Consider the following 12,137-nt stretch of genomic DNA (forward strand, 5'->3'; position numbering starts at 1 on the left):
AATTGATGTTCAAAGTCAAAAGCTAAGGCAGAACAAACATTTTGATGATTGTAACACAAGATTAAATATAATTTGATCTTAATTATCAGAGTGGTAATATTCCAACTTCTTGTGCTAGTTCATTTCGTATGTATTGAACGGAGCAATTAGAGATGTTTGTTTATGCTCTGAATATTAGTACACCTTCTCTAGTCCATTACATGTACTTATACTCTTGATTTTTATGTTACTATTCTGATCTATGTTGTTTGATTTATTATTTTATTATATTAACATGTGAGACTCTATTATGAATCAAGATATTTCTAATAGATTGCATGATGACAAATTACTTAGTGAAATAATAATTAATTGATAGAACCATGTCTCGATCTTGAGATAGAAGACACCCTTTTATGGTTGCTTATAAGTTTTCACGTGGAAACCCTGCAGGTGGATTTTATATTCGTCATGTGAATAAGTTGAGCATTATAAATAAAGAATAAAATTAATTAATGAATTAAATTTTTTCAGAAATTTGATTTAATTTATTGGTGTTGGTAATTCTAACATGCGGAGTTAAATAAGATGAAATGGTAGATTTTGAATTTAAATCTAGGAGTGCAATTACATATTTTTAGTGAAATAATTTATAATTTATTATGATATGATTATTCATTCACTACCAAATTAATATCATAATTGAAAGCCTCAGTTAATAAATCTGTGATCCCTACTATGCCTGATTAACTAATCAAATTTGAAAAAGAAAAGGAGTTATAGAAAGAGTAATATTATTTTATTTTCTGGTCTTCTATAAATAAGGAATAAAACGTGTATATTAAAAAAACCTTTTTTTGGCATTATGAAAGTATTAAAGGGCCAAAAATATTTTTGGCAGTAAGATGGAATCAAGGCTAAAACATTTTTGGCGTTAATGCTATATTAAAGGGCTGAAAAAGGTTTATCTCTCCCTTCCCTTTGAAGTTGAATTGGAAATAAATAGAGGTTGGTTTTTTGAGAAAACATATGATTTTTCTAGAAAATAAATTCTTCTTCAGTCCAAATACTACTTGTCCACACAAATGTTGATTACAAAGTCAAATCATGAAGTAGTAGAAGACATCAGACCTGTAAAGCAAGGAGTTGAAGGAATTGCGTGAAAACTTCTACAAGTAAGTAGCTTTCGTATTTTTGTTTTAATTTTGTTATCTAGATGTTATGTGAGTTATATTGATCTTTGTTTATTGCTTCCGCTGTGCATGTATAACAGTTGTGATAGATCAGATTAATCCTTAAAAGAAAGAAATTGAGATAGAGTTATAGAGAGAGTAATTAACTAGCGACAGAGATGGTTTTCGAAGGTGAATCTGGTGGCAGAAGGTTGACAAATCAAACTGTTGTGCTTTTCTGCAATTTGAAGATGGAAATGGATTTTCTACCCTTCATGAGGGTGTTTCTCTTCAGGTGTAAAGGACTTGAATTAGTTTTTTATTTTTGCTTTATTTAGTGTTAAGTTTAAATTTTTGGGCGGGACACAATTTAGAGGGAAAAAGAATGAAGAATGGAAAATAGGAAAAGTAAAAACATAATATTTACTGGAGATTTTCATAAATAGCCCCAAAAATATAATTATTTTTGGCTGATATTCATTAACTGATAATATTTTCTTTTACTGGATATATTAGCTGCAACTGTTTTATTCCTGCATAATAATTATTGACAAATATCTTTTTTCTTGTACTGATGTTGATGAGCTTAGAGAGAGAATTATGGTAGAGGAGCGTAGTTCAAAAAAGATATATCTATTTAGTTTTTTTTTTTTTGAAATTGTATCACGATATTAAGAAATTCTAACTGTGGAATGATATGAAGAGGAATGTGACATCTTATGTGTCTAACTATCTGAATTGACAACAAGTTAAAGTCTAGCATCAAAGGGCGGTTGTATTGCATACAATATAAAGCTTTTCATGTGAAAATGACATATGATTAATATGGTGATAAGGTTACCTCACTCACTTTAGAAATATGATTCAATTTGGGTGATTATAGACTAATTTAAGAAGTTAAACACACTTTTTACTTGTCAAAACAACTAATTCAGCCGAAGATTATACTAAATTATACATTTGAGAAATTGTTAGATTGTATGGGACGCTAGAGTCCATTATGTCATCTGATCAAGGTGCTCAATTTATAGTAAAACTTTTGAAAGTCTTTCTAATGTACTGCTATTAATGTGATGAGAAACTGGTTATTAAGAAAATCAAAGTTCGATCGCTAGTTTGTAAAATGTAAGTTGTTATCAATTGGTGTTTGTTGATACTAATTTATTGTCACAAGTAGTGCGAAGGCGTCACTTAAAAGTTTGATTATTTCAAGAAGAAGCTAGGGTGGCTCTGGGTAAGAATATAGGTGAAGTTCCTTGCCTTAGGTCTCAAAAGGGCTATTTGGTAGGGTGTAAGAATAGTATAAAATATTGTGTATTAGTAATTCTTGCATTTTTCTTATGTAGTGTTTGGTTGGTGTATTAAACATAACATGTATTGCATAACTTCTAACTTTAAAAATATGGCAGAAAGGACGTGGAAAAGATTTTGAGGTACAATTATAACTTTAATCATGCTAATGCATGCATTAGAATTCATTGCCTTACTAATACAATGGATTTATATGCATTAGTAATACACTCCTTTATACCAACATGGGATAACAAAGTGTATCAAACAAACAAAGTTACTCCAAGCATTAATTTTTCTTAGTATATTTTATGTTTGTTATCAAAATTGATCTAGTATAGCATTTTTCAAGAATGTCCCACGTACACCATTATATTATTAGTCTAATTAAACTCTATTTTTCGTGTTTATCAGACTCCTACATTGTCATTAGTGTATTTAATTTAATAAGAAAAAGGCGAAATGATCATATGGATCTTTTTACATGTCTGAGTTTGTAATGTAGACATTTCTGCTTATCTTTTTGTCATCTGAACCTTTAACCCTTCAAAACACAATATATTAAATACTTTTTGACATGACATCCTATGTGGAAAAAACCACATAGGAATGTGTGATACAAATATAGAAGGCGCATCCCACCTTTTAAAAATGGAACCAATGATCAAATTAGGTCATATATTACTCCTTCTTCCTCATTTTCTTCTAACACCATTGTTGGATCAATTTGAGTCTTCCCCCCTTTCTTCTTGATCTTCTCTCTTTAAAATTCTTGTCTTTTAATTTTTTTAGTTGTCGTTATACTCTCTATTTTTGTGAATTTTTAGTCCAATTATTTCTCTGATTTTTTTGTATATTTTGTCTAACATCATGACAATTCGGGTTTGTTATAGTGGGATTTATGCTGAACTTAACATGTCAAGCATACCAACTAATTCTGAAAGAATATTTTAGGGCTGTCAAAAATATACAGCTGGTAATAGTTGTGGATTCTTTCAATGGGATGATGAGAATGAAAAATACTACATAAATAGTCCACCAACAAATTCAGAGCAAGGAAGTAAAGACAAACATTGAAGGCAATGAAAACAAGAAAGGCATGGTTGAAATGGATGGCGTGGGAGATCAAGCACTAGTATTGATATCACTGCTATAATCATTATTGTCATTTGATTTCTAGTTGTTATATTTATGATGTCTTGTTTTGTAGGTGCAATGCACAATGATAATGAAATTGAAATTTAGTGGCAAACACCATTTTTCCAACAAACAAATCTTCAAGATAGACACATGTCTTAACAACAGTTAGGATCAGAAAGCTTAATAATAGTTATTCATAAACACTTGTCTTAATGGTTATTACTGAGAAATGCTCCAAAATTTCATAAACACCTGTCTTAACAACACTTGAGATAAAAAATCTTTATAAGTTAGAAATTAATCCACACAAAGAGTAATCTACTACTATATGCCTTGAGTGCTTGGTGTGGACTTATTCTTGTTGACATAAGTTCTTGTTGTGGCTTGAGTAGTTGTAGAAGATTTTGATATTCTATAAATTTCTTTTTGTAGTTGTCTTTGAGTAACTACAAATCCACCCTTCCACTTTAGTCCATTTGGTTTGTAATGAAAATTAATATTGGTTGGAACTAAACTAATCAATGTTGGACTGTGTAGCACTCTATCAGTAGTTTCAGACCAAGAAATAATAAAATCAGTTAATAATGCACTAATTAATACTAGTTAAATGTATTTAGATGATAGAAGACTTAACCTCTCCAATACATTGCCACTTGGTCCAAACAAGACACCAAAATAATCTATTTTTACCTTCTTTTGTTTTGTTCCTTTATATTCAAGATTTGCATGACCTCTCAAAGATATACTAGTCTTCCCTTTTTGGGCACCAACACCAGTAATGGACTATTGAGTTGTTGGTTGAGTAGCATTCTAAGATATTGCAAAAGTAGTTGCAAGCATCACATTAGTGCAGGCCTCAATCAGTTGTTGAGGCAATTTTAGGCCATACACCAGCTAATGTAGCATTTGCAGGCCTTCTCCCAGTTGTTGTTTCATGGGGAGGTCTTCTTCTATTTGATGTACCATTTTCAGGCCTCTCAAAACCTGCTAAAGAATTTGCAGGCCTCTAACCACCTGTTGAAGTATTTATAGGTCTGGCACCAGATGTTCATTAATAAGAAGATATTAAAGCACAATCTACCAAAGTTGGACATCCTTTCTTGTTGTGTCCAATAGTCTTGCACACAGAACATGTCATTTTTCTTCCCTTTCTTGTAGCCTTTCAAAAGTTCATCTTAACAGGCTCATCACTATATTTCGTTCTCTTTTTACTTGGTCTTCCTTGCATGACAGTAATCTCAGGTGGCTCAATTTCTAGTCTAGTACTTTTTGGCCACATCTTCATGTTTGTCATAGGTTGAATATACTTATTTTATGTCTTTAAGTATGTTTCCTTCTTATACCAGTGATCAACAAATGACTCCACATCCTATTCCTCATAATGCATTGTAGTAATTGCATGTGCATAAGGAATTCCCTTTAGTTGTCATGACCTACGACTACAAACCTTCCTCTTCACATTATCAACAAATGTATTTGATATATCACCAATCTTAAAGACAATATCACTATTAAACCTCACCTCACAATTGGCTGCATACTCAGCATTCTCTACAAGAACTTTCATAGCCATTGGTGATACATCATTGATCCATCTTTCTGAAAACTCTCTCATTTGATTCATTCTTTTCATGACTTTGACTCTTATTTCGTCCAATATAGTGATGATTTATTTGAAACAAGCACCTAAAATTCAACTATTGAAAGTCTCACAGATGTTGTTTTTAACCACATCACACATACTGTGTTCATTAAACAAAGTCATAAATCATGTCTCTTTGTGTCCTTAAGCAAATCTTTTACAATTCCATCTCCCAACTCAGTCATTTCATTATGTTTTACTTGCAAATATACTTCAAATGATATTCTAGAAACTTGACAGAATTTTTTCCTCTTTTCTTCACCCCTCCATCCCTTCTTCTATGGCCCATATATGTCTATCACACCATATATGCTCAATATTCAGTAGTAGTTTAGTAAGTGCCAAATGAAGATCCTATTAAACAATACAGCGATGGTAGTTAAATATCAATTGTTGCAGCAAATTGGAAAAATATAACTAAGAATGTTATGCATCATACCTTCTGCATATCAAACATCACCGTCAATTCTCTGTCTTTAGTTTCTGTAAGATCAAATCATGTTTGATGCACCTAAGTGATCAAGAGCATGCGCCCTTGGTTTCTTTTTCAACCACTTCCCATGATACAAGGTACATCTGATTGTTTCCATCTTTGGAATTACAATATAACAACATACCTTTACATGCACCCTTGAGAAATACACCATTTAAACCAATTATTCTTCTAAACCCCTCTTTCCATTCACTTTTAAGGCTCCAAGACAAATGCAAAATGCCCATAAACACCTCATTTTCTGAATTTGTATTCTTGGATGTCCTAATGGATACAGTGGTATCAGGATTAGTAGTCTTCAGCTTTTCAATATAATCATACAACCTAGCAAACTCTTCCATGAAATCACCCAAATATTCATTCATAACTTTGATTTTTGTCTTTTTAAAGGTTGTTTTACTAGTATATAACCCATAGTCTTTTTTTATAAAGGCTTTTATACGATGAAATTTTATAGAAAGCTCACTCATAATTCTTTCCTTGTACTGCTTAGTAATCCACCAAGGGTTGCACAACTTGCTTTTGTCCTTTTAGAACACCTGTGGATAGGAAATAAGTCTTCATACTAAAATTTTTCTGTATTATCAAGACTTCTAAGAATAACCCAAGGACGACCCTTATGCTTACACTTTGTCCTTACCCTTTACTTCTTATTAAGTTTTAGCTTAAAGTGACACAAACCAATCCGGGGCCTTGTCATAATAGGCATACCAAGTCCAATCGAGACCGAAGACCACCCCATTTACCCAACCCAACCTCCAGCCGCTTGCCCTGAGTTGGCATAATTTTGAATATATAATAATATAGCGTAACAACTCACATGACAACTTTGGGATAGAATCACAATCGTGACTGACCCAACTGAGTCCAATCATCCCATACTAACCACCCAATCACACCAAGCCAAACCAAAATAAGTAATCCGACCATAACCAAATAAATTCCATTAATAATAAAATCTATAATCCCGAAATAAAATATGATGGAACAGTGAGAAATTTTGTCTAATGATTTAAGCCCCAATAGCAATGCCAATACTAAGACTGATACCCATACTGATCTCGCCCATTCCAACACCTCTAATCGAAAGAATACAAAAATTTAGTTAGGATATGCCTCCAACCATATCCAAAACTAATATCCATAAATAATCCAAAGTATGAAATAACATCCATGAAATGGAGCCTTTTGAAAAGATGGAAGATCACCACTTCAATCCAAAGCTGACCCCCAAATGTCTAAATGCTAAGCAGGAGGAGTAGAACAGTCATTTCCTACATCGCGTGGGGATATAGCCGCCCGAAGATGGGTTAGCGGGTGAATGCTAGAATGAACTCAGGTTAAGGACAAATAATGCCACTTAAGAAAACCAAGTAAAACCATCCATATGCACACAACCCATACACACACACACACACATATATATAACTATAGCGGGAAAGGAAACTGGGTTTAGCATGTATTCAAAAACTGTAACCTGGGTATGTGAAGCTTAACCGTCCTAAAACCACCTACGGGCTATATGGGTTCAGTGTACCTCCCTGAATTGGCACCTATATATGTAACTGCATGAATTGGAGATACAATAAGAGTCGGGGATTCCCATGTACCCTTTACTCTCCATGAGACATATGTACAGTGTACCTAGAGAACTCCCGTGTACCTCATAAATATCATATAAGGTCGCATTGACCTACCACTTATGTCGGCAAACATGAGTTTCCAGTGTTCATCCATTGGACTCCCACCTTCACGGTTAGCTTTCACACCTCACCATTATTTTCTAATTAAAATCTTTTCCAACCAAACCATTATTCCATTATTATTAGCAAAGGCTATTAGTAGTGGTATAATCATACCGTCTATAACTTGCAAGTATTGTCCTTAGCCAAACCTTTTAGTGGTCAAGGGATTCCTATGTACCCATAGACCCTGTTACCCAATTAGCTTGAGGGATTCCCATATACCCCACAAGTATTCATTACCATTTTAATTTGGGGGATTCCCTTGTACCACACAAGTATGTTTATTAAGCCAAATCATTCCAAAACTATTCATAGCATTTAGGGTTCTATTACGAAGTTTAAACCATGCATAAGTTCCATTTAAAACCCAATATTATGGTGAAAACATTGTTATATGCATTTTATCAAACACATTGGGGGCGTAGTATTTCCAAAACAGAAGCCAATTGCCAAACAACCATTCCTACGCAACCAATTATCCAAAACCACCATTAATGCATATAAAAAACATAATTAAAATATGGGAAAACCATAACCAAGCATTAATAGCCAAAACCCCTAAATCATATTTGAAAGCCCAAAATCATACAATATTCAAATCATGAAAACATTGTATAAAATCAAGAGAAAATGCCTTAAACCGAGATGATGATGGAGAGAAATCACCAAGACAAGCCCCAATTTATTCCTTAAGATGAAACCCTAGCTTCTCCTTTGCCCAAGAACTCTAGAGAGGATTTAAGAGTGTTTAAGTGTTTCAGTCACCAAAACAAGCCCCAATTTATTCCTTAAGATGAAACCCTAGCTTCCTTTTACCAAGAACTCTAGAAATCAAGGAAATTTTCTAAGGTCCCGAAACCTAAGTGTTTAAGTCTCCCACACTAGGAACATTCATCCCTGAATGATGTACAAGGTAGGGGTAACCACACGCATGAGCCATTGTATTATCAAATATATTCCCAATCTTTAACAAAGTTCGAAAATAAAGATGCAAAGATATTAACCTTTGCTTTAACAAACTCAGAAAATAAAGATGTGTTGAAGAACATATACCTTCCGCATGAATCCCAGGAGCAGAAAACAGATGTGGGTACTTAGACTTCATGTCCTTCCCCACTTCTCATGTAGCTTATTCCACCTTATAGTTCCGCCAAAGAACCTTAACCGAAGCCACATCCTTGGTCCACAACCGATGAACCTGCCTATCCAAGATCTCAACCGAGACCTCTTAATAAGACAGAAAATCTGAATTACCTAGCTCCTCTAAAGAATTAATCAAAGAAGTATCACGAATGGACTTTCTTAACATGGAAACATAAAATACCAGATGAACGGAGCTCAAACTAGAAGAAAAATCCAATTCATAAGCCACATTACCAACCCTCCAAAAAATCGCATAAGGTCCAATATATTGGGGATTGAGCTTCCCTTTTTTACCAAACCGCATTACTCCCTTCATGGAAAATAATTTTAAGAACACCCTATCCACAACCTCAAACTCCAAGTCTCTACTCCTTACAACTGTATAGGACTTTTGGTGACTTTGGGAAGCCTTAAGTATATCCCGAATCTCCTTTACCTTTTCCATAGCCTGATAGACCAAATCCAGACCGAACCTTATCCGCCTCACCAAGCTCGAACTAACCAATATGATATATATACATCCTACCATACAATGCCTAAAAAGGGGCCATACTAATACTAGAATGATAGCTATTTTTGTAAGAAAACTCTACCAAAGGTAGATACTCAACCTAACTGCTACCACAGTCAATCAAACATGCCCGAAGTATATCATCCAATGTCTGAATAGTTCTTTTTGCTTTCCCATCCATCTGAGGATGAAAAACAGTCTTAGACTCACCTTAATACCTAATCCCTTCTAAAGAGATTGCCATAAATGAGATGAAAACTGTGTACTTTGATCAGAGACAATCAAAATAGGTACCCCATGCAGCTTCACAATCTCCTGTAGATACAACCGCGCATAATCCTCCATCGAAATGGTAGTTTTCACTATCAAAAAGTGAGTAGACTTCATCATCCTATCCATGATGACCCAAACTGAATCAAATTGGTTTTGAGATCGAGGAAGATCGGTAATGAAATCTGTATTGATTACCTCCTATTTCTATTCGAGTAAATTAATTTCTTGATATAACCCTCCAGGTCTCATGTGATCAACATTAACTCGTTGACACAACATACATTTGGCCATAAAATTAGCCTATTTCCTTTTCATACCATTCTACCAATACATCTTCTTGATACTATTATATATCTTCATCAAGCTAGAATGTACAAAGTAGCGTGACTCATGTTCCTCAATCAAGATTCTTTGTCACAAACCGTCAATATCAGGAATGCACAACCTCTCTTGGTACCGTTAAGTACCGTCACCATAAATCTCTAACTCCATTACCTTTTTCACACCCACATTGCTCTTGATTTTCGTCAAGATAGGATCTATGCTCCAAGAGACGACCGAACCACTTCCTGTACCATACATTACCATCCTCAGAGTCCAAGAGAGAAACTCCAAGATTAGCCAAACGGTGAATATCTTTCACTAATTCTCATTTTCCTTTCTCTACATAAACCAAACACCCCATGGACAACCTGCTAAGAGCATCAACAACTATGTTAGCTTTACCTGGGTGATAGTGAAGACTCATATCATAGTCCTTGAGAAGCCCTAACCATCTTCTCTTCCTAAGATTTAGCTCTTTTTGAGTAAACACATACTGTAGGCTCTTATGATCAGAAAAAATGTCTATGTGCACTCTATATAGATAATGCTGCCATAATCTCTAAGCAAAGACCACCACTAACATCTCCAAATCATGGGTTGGATAATTCCTATTATCCACCTTGAACTTCCTATAAGCATAGGCTAACCTCTCATGCTGCATCAAAACACAACCAAGTCCCATCTTAGATGCATCACAACAAACCACAAATCCCTCACTAAACTCAGTCAATGCCAAAATTATAGCCGAAGTTAGCTTATCTTTTAACTTCTCAAAACTACTCTCACAAGCATTCAACCAAGAAAACTTTGCCTTTTTCTGAGTCAACTTAGTCAAAGGAATAACTATCGTCAAAATTTTTTCCATAAACTTCCGATAATACACAGCCAAACCCAATAAGCTCTGAATATTGGTCAGAGTCGTGGGTCTAGCCTACTTTTTAACCTCCGCCACCTTTTGAGGGTCCACCATTATCCCCCCATTAGAAATAATATGACCAAGAAAAGTCACAGCGTTTAACCAAAACTCACATTTAGAGAACTTGGCATACAACTGCTGTTCCTTCAAGGTTTATACCATACAGAGGTGATTAGCATGAGAATAAAACAAAATACCATTAATAAATACAATGATAGAGATCCATGAACTGCTTGAAAACCCTATTCATCAAGTCCATAAATGCAGCTGGAGCATTAGTTAAACCAAATGACATCATCAATAATTCAAAGTGCCCATACCAAGTACAAAAATCCATCTTAGGGATATCCTCCTCCCTAATCTTAAGATGATGATACCAAAACCGAAAGTCTATCTTAAAGAAGAACTTGGTATCTTACAATTGATCAAAAAAGTCATCTATCCTTGGGAGAGGATACTTTTTCTTAATCGTTACCTTATTTAATTATCGATAGTCAATGCATATCTTAAGGGAACCATCCTTCTTTTGCACAAACAACATCGGTCCACCCCACGGGGATACACTAGGATGAATAAACCCCTTATCCAAAAGATTCTTAAGTTGCTCCTTGAGTTCCCTGAACTCAGTTGGATCCATTCTATATGGAGGAATAAATATTGGATGAGTGTCCAAAACCAAATCAATACCAAACTCTATTTCCCTATCTGGAGGAACACCAGGAAGATCATTCGGAAAGACCTCAGGAAACTCATTTACCACCGAAACTGAATGTAGAGAAGGACCTTCCTAGTTAGAATCTTTAACCACACCAAGTGATAAAGAAAACCATTAGAGATTAACCTCTGAGCTTTAATATGAGAAATAAATCCCCCCTAGGAGCTAAGGAACCACCCTCCCACTCTATAACCGATTCACCAGGGAACCTAAAGTCAACCTTACGAGTCCGACAATCTAAGGATGCCTAACAAGAGTGTAACCAATCCATCCTTAGAATAACGAACAAATCCACCATATCCAGTTCAAACAGATCTACCAAGGTCTACTTGCTACCAATGGATACCACACACCCCCTATAGATCCTTTCAGTAATAACGAGTTACCTATCGAGATAGAAACAAAAAAAAGATCTGAGACAACCTCAGGATCAAAACCAATACATATAACCACAAATAGGGTCACATAAGAAAGAGTGGAGCCCAGATCAAATAGATAATACATGTCACGAGAAAAGAGTTATAAGGACCAGTAACAATATCAGGTGATGCTTCAAATTCCTGTCGAGATATATGAGCATACAAACTATTATGGCCTGTGCCGGTACCAGAAGTAGGAGCATACGCCGAAGCCACACCAATAGGTGCAGGATCACAAGATAAAGAAATCGAAGCTTTGACTGCTCCCGATGCACCCTTTTCAATCGAATAATTTCTAAGCATATGGCCTGGCTGGCCATATTTAAAACAATTATCCCTGCCTTCATCATAAGATCCCCGATGAAGATGACCACA

Source organism: Capsicum annuum, chromosome 3 (assembly GCF_002878395.1).
Source record: "Capsicum annuum cultivar UCD-10X-F1 chromosome 3, UCD10Xv1.1, whole genome shotgun sequence".
Taxonomy (NCBI): domain Eukaryota; kingdom Viridiplantae; phylum Streptophyta; class Magnoliopsida; order Solanales; family Solanaceae; genus Capsicum; species Capsicum annuum.